Source organism: Podarcis cretensis (assembly GCF_951804945.1).
Source record: "Podarcis cretensis genome assembly, chromosome: 7".
In the NCBI taxonomy this organism is placed as follows: Eukaryota; Metazoa; Chordata; class Lepidosauria; order Squamata; family Lacertidae; genus Podarcis; species Podarcis cretensis.
This window is the reverse complement of record NC_137176.1, coordinates 83,810,658-83,826,637: the sequence shown is the minus strand read 5'-3', so window position 1 is coordinate 83,826,637 and position 15,980 is coordinate 83,810,658. Positions and strand designations below refer to the sequence as shown.

Here is a 15,980-nt window from a genome sequence, read left to right as displayed (position 1 = left end):
CTTCCTTGGAGGTCCTTAAGCAGAGGTTGGATGTCCATCTGTCAGGGATTGCTTTAGTTAATATTCCTGCACTGCAGTGAGTTGGACTAGATTGTGTTCCTTTCCAACTCTTGAGTATGCATGCATACTCAATGAGAGGGTAATCTTATTTATATTAGCGCTGTAAATAAATAAATAAATAAAAAAAATTATTTTGATCCTATACTACATTGAAATGTTCAAACGTTTCTGATTGTACTTGTGTCTCCCCACCACAGTTGCCATTCTCTCTTGCCACATCAGTGTGGCACACCACACCCTTTGTGCCCTAGCACAAAAGTTCCACTTAAAAAAACACGCAGACTTTTTGCGGTGACTGAGAAATGAGCCGAAAAGTGTGGGATGAAGGAATGATCAATGGGAAAATACCCACAAGCAAATCAAGATGAAGAGTGATTGTCGAATAACCACTCCATAAAGACCTAACATAGTCTGACTTTAACCTCTGTGCAAGTTTTGTGCAAGCAGATCAGGGTGAAATAGGTTGTCTGTTAATCTAACCTTAAAAGCACAGAGTGTGCGGATCTTTATAAATGTGCCTTCTAGCAATTGGAGTAAATCTGAAACCTAAAAATATCCGGCTTATGTTATATTTGTGTTTCTCTCTCTCTCTCTCTCTCTCTCTCCCCAGAATACATCAACATTCAACAGAGATGTTCTAGTGCAGAGGGACGAGACCACATCTGCCTCCTCTGGATGCTGCAAGGTATAGCCCTGGGTGGAAAGCAATGTGTTGTTTTGGCATACGTGAGATCATGCCGGTGACTCTAAAGCAAAAGGGTCATTCAATTGCATGCTCAGTGGTGCAGCCTAAAGTTCAGGCCTGCACGATTTGTGGCCCATCGTGCCAGACTCAGCTCACCAGCCATGTTTTGTACTCCCTCCATTTTTCAATAGTTCCTTGTCGGAAATAAAAACTGGAGGTTTATCGAGCTTCTTGGCAAAGATGGCATTCAGTTTGTGGGCAGCTAGTTGTACAGGCGAGAACTGAATCGGCATGTAGATTTCTGAAATGTTTTCCTCTTTGTCACGATTAGGACTTGACCAAGGTAACGTAAAGGACCCCTGGATGGTTAAGTCCAGTCAAAAGCGACGATGGGGTTGTGGCGCTCATCTTGCTTTCAGGCCAAGGGAGCCTGCGTTTGTCCACAGACAGCTTTCTGGGTCATGTGGCCAGCATGACTAAGCCGCTTCTGGCGCAACGGAACACAGTGACGGAAACCAGAGTGCACGGAAACGCCATTTATCTTCTCACTGCAGCGGTACCTATTTATCTACTTGCGCTGGTGTGCTTTCGAACTGCTAGGTTTGCAGGAGCTGGGACAGAGCAACGGGAGCTCATCCCATCCTGGGGATTCGAACCGCCGACCTTCCGATTGGCAAGCCCAAGAGGCTCAGTGGTTTACACCACAGCACCACCCACTTGATCAAGAGCTTATGCTGTCTTACGGAGCTGGACTGTGTCACCCAATAAGAATACCCAGGGTCCCTTGCCACAGCGGCCCCCTGCCGTGAGGTGGAGCCACCATTTGGATAGCTTTAAAAGAGGACGGGACAAATTCTTGGCCTGATCCAGCAGACTCTTCTTCCATTCATAACACAAAGTTGAAATGATTAAAAAATAAATAAATAAAACTGATCTCAAATGAATCTAATCGGTTTTGAAGGCTTTAGCGAGGAATCAAAACATTTTACAGTGCAGAGCAAGTCAAGAGAATGGAAAAAGAAATCCAAGCAGTTGAAACTGGCACAGTCTCTTGCAACCACCCTGTGCGTTATATTACCACTATTCCCATTGGACAGACTGAGCATGGGAAAATCTGCACACACTGTGCTTGGTATTCTGAATATATATATATATATCCCCAAGTGCCAGGCCTTTCTTCCTCTTTGTGCAGCAAAGGCAAACAAAAGACAGCAACAAAATGTAATAAAGAGAATTGCTGCTTGTTCCAGCAAGAGTCAAGATTTGCAAAAAGGATTTTGGAGCACAGTAAGAGTCGGTTTGAGTTGCCAAATTGCAGCCTTGCCTTTAGGTTAAGTGTGTGTTGCTGGAACATAGGCTCTTGGAGGCAATGTGTGTTTTGAGCACTGAACATCCCAGGACTTTGACTCGAGGGGGCGGGAAATTGTTGGTTATCTTCCTTGGGGCATTTTCTACTCCTGGACTTGTAAGCAGCTGTCATGCACTTAGCCAAGTCAAGCCTATTTAAACCGTTGCTCTCTGCTCTAGCACTCTTCATTATTTTTTTAAAAAATACCTCCTGGGAAAGGAAGGGCGGGCGGCTTCTCCGTCCTGACATGAATGGAAGATCCTACGCGGTCTGCATCACTTTGAAATTAACTGGGGCTGCACATGGGGACGCGGGTGGCACTGTGGTCTAAACCACTGAGCCTCTAAGGCTTGCCGATCAGGAGGTTGGCGGTTCAAATCCCTGCGACGGGCTGAACTCCCGTTGCTCTGTCCCAGCTCCTGCCAACCTAGCAGTTCGAAAGCATGCCAGTGCAAGTAGATAAATAGGTACCACTGTGGCAGGAAGGTAAATGGCATTTCTGTGCACTCTGGCTTCTGTTATGGTGTTCTGTTGCGCCAGAAGCTGTTTAGTCATGCTGGCCACATGACCTGGAAAGCTGTCCTCAGACAAACGCTGGCTCCCTTGGCCTGAAGCGAGATGAGCACTGCACCCCATAGTCACCTTTGACTGGACTTAACCTTCCAGGGGTCCTTTACATGTCCCCGAGAGTCACTGAAATAGGACGGTCTTGTGATGAACGATAGCAATTTTCAACGAGCAGATGTACCCTGGCTGCTCTTAATGCTGTAGACTGATAAATGATTTAGACTCCGTAATGAGGGGAGGACGCAGGTGGCGCTGTGGGTTAAAGCCTCAGCGCCTAGGGCTTGCCGATCGAAAGGTCGGCGGTTCGAATCCCTGCGGCGGGGTGCGCTCCCGCTGCTCGGTCCCAGCGCCTGCCAACCTAGCAGTTCGAAAGGACCTCCGGGTGCAAGTAGATAAATAGGGACCGCTTACCAGCGGGAAGGTAAACGGCGTTTCCGTGTGCGACTCTGGCTCTGGCTCTGGCTCTGGCTCTGGCTCTGGCCAGAGCAGCGATGTCACGCTGGCCACGTGACCCGGAAGTGTCTCCGGACAGCGCTGGCCCCTGGCCTCTTGAGTGAGATGGGCGCACAACCCCAGAGTCTGTCAAGACTGGCCCGTACGGGCAGGGGTACCTTTACCTTTTAATGAGGGGAGCATATTGAAGGGATCTGTAATGAACGGAAGGAAAATAGCCCAGTCGGGAGTGAGGGCATATTGGTAGATGCTCATACCAAAGTGGGAAATCACTTTAGTTCTTCCTGGGTTTCAGTTCCCTTGCAGAGAGAGAAAGGAACACAGGAAACTGCATCATTATACATAATCAGGCCATTGGTCACCTTGGCTTAGTGCTGTCTATACCAGGGTTTCCCAAACTTGGGTCTTAACCAGGCTGGCACAGCTTAGTCCTTCTTCATTTCTGTTACGAGATGCATTGGAATCATCCCAAGTGGCTTTTTGTCATGTCACTCATTAGAAAGTTTATTTCGGGAAAATCATTCTGCATTTGAACAAGGCTAGCTGGCTTGATGACAGATTCCTGCTCCTTTCCTTTCTTTTCCTTTCTTTAAAAAGGAAGAGGAATTAAAATTTCAACCACTTGGCTAGATGATTTAATTTATGAACAGCAGCTAAAGTCCTGGGGCCATGAGGTAAAACCATTTGCTCTGGATGACGTCCAGTTGTCGATATGGCCATTGAGGTTTATTCTGCAAGACAGGTGCAAGTTCCTTAACAACTTCATTATTCTCTGCCAAGGCTGCCAATGGGATTTTTTGAGCCAAATACATTACAGATATAGTTTGAAATATCTGTATATATGGACACATTCAAATATACATATATTTCAAACTATATCTGTAATCAAGGATGTCAGTCATTCATCTAATCCATCAGGAATAGCCAATGAGGTGCCTTTCAGATGTTGGAATTTAATTCCCATTATCCATGACCATTGGCCATGCAGGCTGGGATTGGTGGTAGCGGTACTCCTACAACATCTGGAGAGAACCACCTTGGCTATCTCCATCATATGACATATACCAAAAGGGACTGATTCTAATTACACAATCACTTCCACTCAATATTCCAAAAAAATGGCCACACCTATAAATTACCCAACATCATTCCATATGAGTATATCTTTATTCTGATTTATTTCTAGATTATTTCTAGATTAGCATGTATTTAAAGTGTTTAGTTCTACAGAACACTAAAATGATAAAGTAATAAAGTATGATAAAGCGTATGAAAGAGGAACATAAATACTATCATTGACTGCAATAATAATTCACTCATAAATGGCATTTTATGTTAGCTGGAAAGGAAGATAGCTGTTAATGTCTAATCCATATTTATTCTTCGTAAAGTGACTGAATGTGCCCTGTAACCTTTGCCATTTCTACAGTGTTCCAGATTTTAAGCAACACATTTTCAGTATTGGTGTTTTACTGTCCTTCTAACTATGTAGCAATGAAAATTTAGCAGCTGAGAAGATTCCATGCTATTCTTTACAAAACCTTCAAAATATCATAATAACGTCCCAGCAGAAACTAGTGGCATTGTGTAGCTTAGATATACCGTATTTTTCGCACCATAGGGCGCACCGGACCATAGGGCGCACCCAGTTTTTAGGGGGGGAAATCAAGAAAAAAAATATTTCCCCCCCCAAGCCCCAAAGAGCAACGTACAGGCTGCACACAACCTCTCCCTGCCGGAGGGGTTGCGCGCAGCTATGGAAGAAGGCAAGGCAGCGAGCGGGATGGATCCTGCTCGCTGCTTTGGCTTCCCCTTTAGCCCCGTGCAGCCTCTCCTTGCCGGGAGATGCTGCGCAGGGCTAAAGAAGCCATAGCCCCGTGCAGCCTCTCCCTGCCGGAGGGGTTGCGTGCGGCTATGGCACAAGCCTGCATTCGCTCCATAGGACACACACACATTTCTCCTCAATTTTTTGAGGGGGAAAACTGCGTCCAATAGAGCGAAAAATACGGTAATATAGATTCCTGGTTCCCACTAACCCAAAGCAGACTTAGGGGAGGGCATGGGTGGAGGAGCGAGAGGAAAGTCAGGTTGCCAAACGCAAATACCAAAGGCAAAGACAGTGTTATTTCTGTTTAAAAACTGCACCCGCTTCTCAAATTAGGCTGGTTGGGTGCTCTTATTTATTTAACCCAGGCTGACCTAATTAGACCCAGCCTACCATTAGGAAGTGTGGGGCATCCATCTGTGGTAGCAGAAACTAGAAGTGAGAATAAGATGTTGAACTGTTTATGTACCCCCCCCCCCAAGTTAGCCTAATGCTATCAGGTGTGGTGGTTTATAAAGCATATCAGCGAAGGTAGTTTTCAAATCTCCAGATTTGTGCCTAACTTCCCCCCACGTCTGTTTGTGGAAACTCTTCTGCTTTGCGAGGGATTCTGGGAAACTGTCCACATCATGCGCTAGGGTTCACACTGTGTGCTAGATGCTATCCTAATATTGGCCTTGGCTCCGCGTTTCAAACCTCAAAGGCAAACATCCCTGCAGACGCTGGTGCTCAGGTTGTCTCCTCGTTCTCTGAAGCGGTGCCAAAAGATAAGCTCGGAAATGCTGCGTTTGCTCATTTTGCGTGGCTGGGAATAAAAAGGCCACTTAATGAAATGCCTTCCGCAATATGAACATCTCAGGCTCTGTAAAGGAAATGTGTCTCCTTTTCTGTCAGCTCCACTTCAGTGCAACTGGCAGAGTCACGAAGAAAGCCTGGCATCTTTGACCCCCTGCCCCCTGCTTTCCCAAGGTGAAATAAAATAGGGTGCTTTGATGGCTTACTGCCTAAAGAGCATCTGCTTGGAGACACCCTTAAATTGCACCCTTGATAACTCAGTCCTAGGTCTTGCCTCCATGCATAGACTTATTGAGGATATTTTTCGGATATGGTGGATTCCCTCCATCTGCAGTTTGCTGTAGTCGAGTACTGTTAGTTTCCTGTGAAATGCACTTTGTGGATTTTCCAACAAACCACACAACATTTAGTGAAATTGCCAAGGCTGGGAACCGAGTCTCTGAAGGAGATGAGACAAAAGCAAATGGCATGGGCTGCCAAGGAGGAAAAAAAGAAAACACACTTTATACCAGTTGTGACAACAGCAAAATTTGAGTGGGGCTTACTTCATGGTAACTGGCTGCCTGGAACATGAGGCTCAGTAGAGTGGGTGGCTTTCGCAAACCAAGCTTCGCTGTGAAATTAATGCAAAATTACTGCATTCCAGGGTGCATTGCTCTTTTCTAGGACTTATTGAAACCGAGGCCCCGTTTGCACTATACATTTAACAGTATCATATCGTCAGAAACAGTCCTGGCTTCCCTCAAGGAATTCTGGGAAATGAAGGGTCAACTTGCACAGACTTGGCCTAAATGCAGAAGTTTGCCAATAGAGGAGGGAGATAAAAGATCTGGCTCCCCCCACCCACCCCAGCCAATAAGTTTTCCCATCCCTGCCATAAGAAAAACCTTGGTTTAGGCTTTGGGTTAGGCTGGAAAAAAGCTAAACCGCAAGCCTGATTTTGCTAAGTTACACGGTGGCATAGCTCAATTGAGGGGAACGACCAGGAAGATGGAAGCAGCCATGATCTCCTCTTGAGAACCTTCATGCTCAAGTGTTCATGGTTTTGCTTAGTGAAACGGCAGACCAGGCCTTTGAATTGCATCCCATGCACACAGACCAAGTTTCGTTTGGATATCTTACTGCTCAAGGGAGATGCATTACAAAGGAGAATGCCCTGAGAGGGACGGACAGTTTAAATCCTCTGTTTGGCCCCAAATGGAGCTAACAAGCCTTCTGATGTTTATGATGTGCTAGGTTTGTCTGGACCAAAATCTGAATGGCACTTACATAATGCCTGCATATATTCATTTGTGGGGAGTTTGGGGGGGGGGGCGCGCAGGGGAGAGAGATGTGAACAGTGAAAACTGTATGCTCACGATAGAGCCTTCCTTTTTGATGGAGGTGGCTGGGCGCCATGAAAAACATAGAGGGCATTCTTGTTTCATAGGATCCAAATGAAAATGTTTGTTTCTGCTGTTCGTAAGGGATTCATTTCACTGGACACACACACAAACACTCTTCCTAATTCAGCTGTTCCTGAAAAAGTCATAACTAGATATTGATGTCCTCTAGGCAGGCTTAGAAATCTGCAGAGCCGCCTCCTTTTCAATTAGGGAACATAGAAAGCTGTTTTCTACTGAGTCAGGCCACCAGCACACCAACTCAGGATTACGCTCAGCAGCTCTGCAGGGTCCTTCTCAACCCCACCTAGAGATGCTGAGGATTGAACCCAGAGCCAAGCTCTGCATGTGGGGGGGGGGGGGCATGCGCCGCCGAACTACAGCCCTTCCCGTATTATGTCTCTCTCTGTGTGTGTGGTAGGTGGCAGTTCTAAACTGCAATTCTGGGCCACATTCTTAAAAATTAGATGCGACACCATGAATACGTGGTGCATATTTAAGAATGTACAATAGCAGCAGTCGGATTGCAGGGGTGGGTTGTGCCCCTGGAGGCTCCTTTCTCGATTCAAATCTCAGCTGCAGGAAGGTGATTTTCTTTGGGACCGTAATCAAGAGGATGAATTTGGCTCCACCAGTGCTCTGTGTTCTCTCTGCTTGTGATTTCTTTTTTTTAAAATCTACAGTTTGTCTCTCGCACAATTAACATCCCGCTGGCTTTAAAATGTCAAACAGGTAGAAAGGTGAGCAGTGTCTGGCCCCAAAGGAGCAGTGCTGTAACCTATTGCTTTGCAAGAAACAGCGATGGACCCCTAACTCCTCAGACTTCTGGGTTTTATTGGCATAAACTCAGGAGATAAGCCATTTTTGGCTTACAGCATTATGATGGACAAATCTTTTTCCTCTTCCTCCTCTATGACTCTGCAGCCACAGCAGGCGCTGCGATTCTCCATTGGTTTGACTTCACCCCTGCAGGCACACTCTGTTGTTTCTTGAGACAGACAAGGTGGTGGCAGCTATCTTAGAGGAACGCCTGCCGGCAACACCGCAGGGCTGTCGTGTTGCATTTGAACCAGGAAAGTGTTATGAGAGGGATTCTGCTGAGCATCCCTCCATTCTCCGCAGTAGTGCATCTGCGTTGTACACACATGGATTCATTCCCTGGGATTTCCCTAGTACGGCTAGGATTGCTTCCTGTCTGAAACCCTGAATAGCTGCTGCCGGCCGATAAACTAACAGGAAGAATTCGAAACCGGCGGGACCAGAAATTCACAGAAGACTGGAGTAAATTTACGGACTATTTGAAAAGTATTTGTGAAGATCAGACGACGTTTGTAGGTTTGCAAGAAGTTCTGTGAGGAGTTTTACTGGAAGTATTGCAAAAATAGTTAAGGGGAAGGATAATTTGTTGAGAGACTTAAAGGCAATATAAAGCTAAGAAATGTATAAGAAGTGGATAAAACAGTGGATTATCAGAGGAGCTGATGGAAGTCTAAAAAGATGGTATAAGTGATAAGTTTCGTGGTACATTTTATAATTTATATTTTAAAATCAATAAAAAATTTTTATATATATATATATATATATATATATAGGGACGCAGGTGGCGCTGTGGGTTAAAGCCTCAGCGCCTAGGACTTGCCGATCGAAAGGTCGGCGGTTCGAATCCCTGCGGCGGGGTGCGCTCCCGCTGCTCGGTCCCAGCGCCTGCCAACCTAGCAGTTCGAAAGCACCTCCGGGTGCAAGTAGATAAATAGGGACCGCTTTCCAGCGGGAAGGTAAACGGCGTTTCCGTGTGTGGCTCTGGCTCGCCAGAGCAGCGATGTCACGCTGGCCACGTGACCCGGAAGTGTCTCCGGACAGCGCTGGCCCCTGGCCTCTTAAGTGAGATGGGCGCACAACCCCAGAGTCTGTTAAGACTGGCCCGTACGGGCAGGGGTACCTTTACCTTTACGTTTATATATATATATATAAAGAATAGCTGCTGCCGGCCAGTGTTAGCGTTGCCATACGGACATAGCTGGAAAACTGTGCCGGGATGGAAATCACAAAAAATGTCCGGGAAAATCTGGATGTATGGCAATCCATGTCAGCAGTGTCCTTCTTATTGTGTGGTGTTGCAAAAATAATACAGTGGTGCCCCGCAAGACGAATGCCTCTCAAGACGAAAAACCCGCTAGACGAAAGGGTTTTCCGTTTTGGAAGCGCTTCGCAAAAACGATTTTCCTATGGGCTTGCTTCGCAAGACGAAAATGTCTTGCGAGTTCCTGCGGGGTTTTTTTTTCTCTCCCCCCCCTTTTTTCTAAGCCGCTTATCTGCTTATCTGCTAAGCCGATAAGCCGCTAATAGTGCTAATAGCGCTAATCCGTCAATGGGCTTGCTTTGCAAGACGAAAAAACCGCTAGACGAAGAGACTCGCGGAACGGATTCTTTTTGTCTTGCGAGGTACCAGCTCCATCTGGTACGTAGGCTGAGACCCTATCTGCCTGCGGACTGTCTCGCCAGAGTGGTGCATGCTCTGGTTATCTCCCGCTTGGACTACTGCAATGCACTCTACGTGGGGCTACCTTTGAAGGTGACTCGGAAACTACAACTAATCCAGAATGCGGCAGCTAGACTGGTGACTGGGAGCGGCCGCCGAGACCATATAACACCGGTCTTGAAAGACCTACATTGGCTCCCAGTATGTTTCCGAGCACAATTCAAAGTGTTGGTGCTGACCTTTAAAGCCCTAAACGGCCTCGGTCCAGTATACCTGAAGGAGCGTCTCCACCCCCATCATTCTGCCCGGACGCTGAGGTCCAGCGCCGAGGGCCTTCTGGCGGTTCCCTCATTGCGAGAAGCAAAGCTACAGGGAACCAGGCAGAGGGCCTTCTCGGTAGTGGCGCCCCCCTGTGGAACGCCCTTCCAGCAGATGTCAAAGCGATAAACAACTACCTGACATTCAGAAGACATCTGAAGGCAGCCCTGTTCAGGGAAGTTTTTAACGTGTGATTTTACTGTATTTTTGGTTTTTATGGAAGCCGCCCAGAGTGGCTGGGAAGGCCCAGCCAGATGGGCGGGATATAAATAATAAATTATTATTATTATTATTATTAATAAAAACTCAACAACTCCCCCCCCCCCCGCAACCACTTTTGCGTCCCACTTTTTGAAACAATTTGGCAACCCATGTCAGTGTAGGCAGCACTGAGCTGAACGGATCGGTGGTCTGTCGCAGCGAGAAAAGAGCGACTCATATGGCGGAGCTTCTTCCTTCATCCTGGTTTCCGCCGTGAGGCGCCATGAGGTAGGCAGGCTTGGGAAAGAGCGACTCCCGGAGCTCATGGCGGAAACTAGCCCTTCGTGGCTCCTCTCAGGACAACATTATTTTTCTAAAAAATGGGAATAGGGAAGCGGGAGCCTTTGGGCCTACAGGCTGCGGCGCAGGCCAGGCCTTGCTGAGGCCAAGCGAAGAAACAGATACTTTGTTGCTAAAGGGATTTGAGGCATTCCAGTGGCCTGAGGCAGGGCCAGGGTGGATAAAAAACAATAATAATAATAATAATAATAATAATAATAATAATAATACAAATTTTATTTATACCCCGCCCTTCCTGGTTCAAAAACCGGGCTCAGGGTGGCTAATAACAAATTTAAAACAATTATAAAAGCAGCATAAAATACAGTATAAAAACATATATATAAAATTGGGGGTTTTTTACTTCATTTTTTTTTATTATTAAATTTAAATTGGATTTCTAAAATAAAATGCTTTTGGAGGAAAAATCTTTCTAAAGAAATTTTCCTATTTAATTTATGTTATAGTCCAAAGGCTGTTCATCAGGAAATAAGGATTTAAGTTTTGCATGTGTGCTAAAACTCAGTTTGTTTGTTTTTTTTAAAAAACAACAACAACCAAAAAACCTGTTTAACCCCATCAGTTAACAAACATGGATACATACGCTGTAATGTTTTGGTTTTAGTTACCGTACTTTTCCGTCTATAGGACGCCACCATGTATAAGACGACCCCTATTTTGGGGGGGCCTTAAAATTGAGCTTTGGGGGAGGGTTATTTGGGGGGAATGCCGAAAATCGCTCACCCCCTGGAACGCAGCATGCAACTGCTTGCATCGCAACTGCCAATCGCCACCATTAGCCCTCCCAATTCTGCTGCCGCAGCCAATAGCTACCCTTGTCGCGGCGAGTGGGAACGTGATTGGCAGCAAGGACAGCTGTCTATTGGCTGCCGCAGCGGAATCGGGAGGGCTAATGGCAGCGATCGGCAGTTGCGACGTGAGCGGTTGCGTGCTGCGTTCCAGTGGGTGAGCGATTTTCGGCATTACCCCCCCCCAAAAAAAAAACGATCAAGCGGCCAATCGCCACTTACAATCTCGGGCTCGCGCAAAAAAAGTTCGCCCGCCCCCCCCCCCCAAGCTCTACTCGTGTATAAGACGACCCTAAATTTTGAACCTCATTTTTGGGTCGGAAAAGCTCGTCTTATACACTGGAAAATGCGGTAAATAAATTGTTTAAATTGTTATTAAGGAAGTGATTATTTATCTCCTTCCAATAAAGTACAGCGGAAAAGTTGTCCAAATGTAAACAGTTAACTTACCGAGCCTCACAATAATTTCATAATTATCTGTCTATTTCTAATAGTATAACCAAATCAGTAATTTTTGATAAAACGGTAAATATGCTCTGAAAATTTATTATTCTGGAAACGAAACCTTCATTTGGTTGTAAATATTAAGATTATACCAGCAAGAATGAGTCTTTCTGTAAAAAAAAGATTTAAATCAAGTCTTACTGATTAGTGATTTAAATTGATTTGATTTAAATCAAATCCACCCTGGGCAAGGCCCTTTGTAAATAGGTACCTCCCTTTTAGATCTGCGGTAATTTACAAGGTAGTTTCCAACAACAACAACCCAAATGACTTTGGCTGCGTCATAGCTCAGGAGAACCGGGGGTGACAGAATGGTGTCTGAATAAGGCCCAGTTGGAGGCTGTGCAAGAGTTGGATCCGGCGCACCAGTGGCCTTCTCTCCCTGCTCTGCTCGGCATGCTGGACGCCAGTTGAAGGCTGCGGGCAACCCCTCAGCACCACCATAGAAAGGATGTACAGTGGTACCTTGCTTCTTGAACTTAATCCGTTCTGGAAGTCCGTTCCAAAACCAAAGCGTTCCAAAACCAAGGCACGCTTTCCCATAGAAAGTAATGCAAAATGGATTAATCCATTCCAGACTTTTAAAAACAACTCCTAAAACAATAATTGTAACGTGAATTTTGCTATCTAACGAGACTATTCATCCACGAAATGAAAGCAACAAACAATGTACTGCAGTCATACATTCAATCAATCAGTAGCCGAACTAAGTTCCACGCAGTCACAAAAACAAAGATAAAAGTCGCAAAAACGAAAACGCAAAATAAATGGCAAAAACAGACAGCTTACATTCTTAGTTTGCACCATCCAGAAGGCTGGAGATGGATAACAATACATTATATATTCTACTGAGCACCTGAAAAGAAATACTCTGCCCGCAGAACATCCTATCCCTACTTAACAGAAGCCAGAAAAAAATGAAACAAAATTTTCACCACTGCCCACATTGGGTATTGTTTTTACTTGCTACTATGTTACGTGTTTTTATATCCTGAACCGCCCTGTAAACTTAAAAATGAAACTAAAAAATAAATAAAACGTGCACATACTTGATCAGATGAAAGTAAACATAAATATCACTAGCAAAGCTGGGAAGAAAGGCTCAGCCTAGCCTTTCTGCTAATACACTAATTATCTGCCTGCAGGGAGTTTGAAGTCCATATCGTGATAGTGGTTTCATAATTTTTGACCTGGCGATATATCTCGAGTCATTGTGTGTGCGTGAGCTCACTGTTATTTCAGACATTGTGATATATCTTGACATTTAGCTGGTGATATACAGTGGTACCTCTTGTTGCAGACACGATCTGTTCCGGGGTGCAAACGGCACCCCGAAAAATCCGCAACTAGAGCAGTGCTTCTGCACAGAGTGCGATAGAGCGCTTCTGCACATGTGTGAAGCATGCAGAATGCTTCTGCGCATGTGCGCACGGCTGAACCCGAAAGTATACAATTCTGGGTTTGCTGCGTTCACAGGCTGAAAAGACGCAACATGAACCTAACGCAACACGAGGTATGACTGTATTGTGATGTCTTAAGCTTACTCCCCTTGAATTTATATAAACCCCGTTTAAAGCCCACCTAGGTGACCATGACTTTTGTAAGTGAATGCCTTTGCTTAATGCCTGATTCTACCAGTTGTGCAAGCAAAATAGCCTTTTGAGTTGCGCTGTCTCTTTTTGCTGTGTTCCACTTGGTTCCTGTCCTTACTGTTCCCTCCCCTTTGTTTTGCATTATGCTTTCGCTTGCTGTTTTGATGTCATCGGCGGTTGGGACTAGAAACCTCATACCGGCCTGTACTTAAATAGGATACAGTGCTTAATTAATACCCTGATTAATTTTTGATGATTAATTGTTCTCTAATCTTCTGCTGGGCTTATTCTTTCCACACACTCTCACTCCGAGTGGAGGTGATGGATCATCTTGTCAAGGTTGAGGTAGCGCCGAATTGATTACAATCTATTTCACAGTGCCTCTCTTTAGCGAGGGCAGGATTTTCCTGCCTGTTTTTTTTTTTTTTTTTTAAGCGAAATCCAGCTTTTTGTAATGAGTGAGGCCGGGTGTTGTCATTTTTAAGCGACTCTGGCAGAGCCTACATCCCTCGGGGATGGTGCATGAATAGGCAGAAACTGCCGAGCAGGGAAAAGGATAAAGAATTGTAGAGTTGGAAGGGAACCCCAAAGGTCATCTGTTCCAGCCCCCTGTAATGTATCTGTAACAGATGGCCATCCAACCTCTGCATCAGACCACAGGAAAGATCTATCTGATTGCAACATTCCATCACGCTCCAGTGTGACCAACAAGATGCTAAGACATCAGGCACATGCTCCACAGTAACTGGGAGTAGGGCTGCCCTTGTTCTGTGTTGAGATGTGTCAGGCACTCTGCGCTTTCCGGAAACAAAGACCTTTTCGTTTTGACATGCTTTTTCCAGCTAGATGAAAACATGTTTGTCTTCGGTATTAATTTTGCATTGTTTTCAAACCCATCTTTTACTTGCTTTTCTCATACTGCCTTAACAACTATCTCCCCCTGCATTTATGGTGCACTTGGAGGGCCACTGTGAGAAATAAGTAAAAAGCTATGCATTCACTGATGATGGTTGATATATTAGGTAAAGATAAAGGGAGCCCTGACCATTAGGTCCAGTCGTGGCCAACTCTGGGGTTGCGGTGCTCATCTCGCTTTATTGGCTGAGGGAACCGGCGTACAGCTTCCGGGTCATGTGGCCAGCATGACATCGCTGCTCTGGCGAGCCAGAGCCGCACACGGAAACGCCGTTTACCTTCCCGCTGGTAAGCGGTCCCTATTTATCTACTTGCACCCGGAGGTGCTTTCGAACTGCTAGGTTGGCAGGCGCTGGGACCGAGCAGCGGGAGCGCACCCCGCCGCAGGGATTCGAACCGCCGACCTTTCGATCGGCAAGTCCTAGGCGCTGAGGCTTTAACCCACAGCGCCACCTGCGTCCCTTCGTGTGAGCTCTAGAGGCCTTCAAATTGTACCAGAATCAGATGTAGCCTCCCAGTTGAAGATCACAGATGGGAGGGTACCTGGACCCCACTCAAAACCATCTCTGCTCGCTTACAGGAGGCCCTCGATCAAGGTCATCCTCCAATGGCACTGGATGCCAGTCAGGCTGGCAAAAATTTATCCCTCCTTTATCCCTTTATGTGGGAAGGGCTGGGGAAAGCTTGGTTCATTTATTCATGTTTGGTGGGAATGCTCTTGCCTTAAAAACGTTTGGAATAGAGCATTCTCAATTATACCCGCAATTCTCCCCCTTTCTCCAAATCCTGCCTTAGCCCTGCTATCTTCGGACATGGACAGGCTCAACCCTGCCCCCCCCCCCCAGCAAACTAGTAGGCTTCTTACCACATCACAATTAGCCATAGCTCAATAATGGAAGACCGAGACTGAAATACTCCTGAATATATGGGGAAATAATATATGGGATACAGCAATATCCAGGCATCTCACCAGGCACAAGAGGGCAATTAAAGACAGAACAAATAGAGCTATCTTCCAAGAAACATGGACCCCTTTCTTTAACTATGTTAATGGCCAAAATCAAAACCACCTTATACCAACCGCTCAATATTCTCAGTCGAGAGGTTACGTTAAGTAATATGTTTGAATGTTGAATGTGTAAGCGTCTATCTAGAGACAATGGATAAACAAGCACCATTAGATGTACTGCTGGATAAGTGTTTAAAGGTTATTGTATTTGTGTTTGTTTGAAAACCAATGGCACTTTATTTTTTTAAATAAAGATACAGTGGTGCCTCGCAAGACGAAATTAATCCGTTCCGTGAGGCTCTTCGTATAGCGGTTTTTTCGTCTTGCGAAGCAAGCCCATTGACAGCTTAGTGGATTAGTACTATTAGTGGTTTAGCGGCTTTTAGCGGATCAGCTGATAAGTGGCTTATCAGCGGATCAGCTGATAAGCGGCTTAGGGCTTAGGAAAGGGGGGGGAGGGGTGAAAAACTGCAGGAACTCGCAAGACATTTTCGTCTCGCGAAGCAAGCCCATAGGGAAATTTGTTTTGCGAAGGGCCTCCAAAACGGAAAACCCTTTCGTCTAGCGGGTTTTCCGTCTTGCGAGACATTCGTCTTGCGGGGCACCACTGTATTAGCAATATGCAACTCTTGCTCTGCACACTTATCCATCTATCATGGCAGATGTTCTGCCAGTGAAAGTGATAAGCATGGCGTGTGT

General features: G+C 45.8%; 1 protein-coding gene across 3 annotated transcripts in view; it reads left to right on the top strand.

Moving 5' to 3' along the window:
* Nucleotides 1-15,980, top strand: part of ST3GAL1 (ST3 beta-galactoside alpha-2,3-sialyltransferase 1) — a 121,114-nt gene that overhangs the window by 42,199 nt on the left and 62,935 nt on the right. For 2 of the 3 annotated variants that reach the window (XM_079984467.1, XM_079984468.1), the window contains exon 2: nucleotides 671-745. The gene's annotated coding sequence lies outside the window, so the exon portion shown is untranslated. Of the gene's footprint in view, nucleotides 1-670; nucleotides 746-10,354; nucleotides 10,402-15,980 lie in introns of those variants that run through there. The other variant, XM_079984469.1, reaches the window with a different exon arrangement.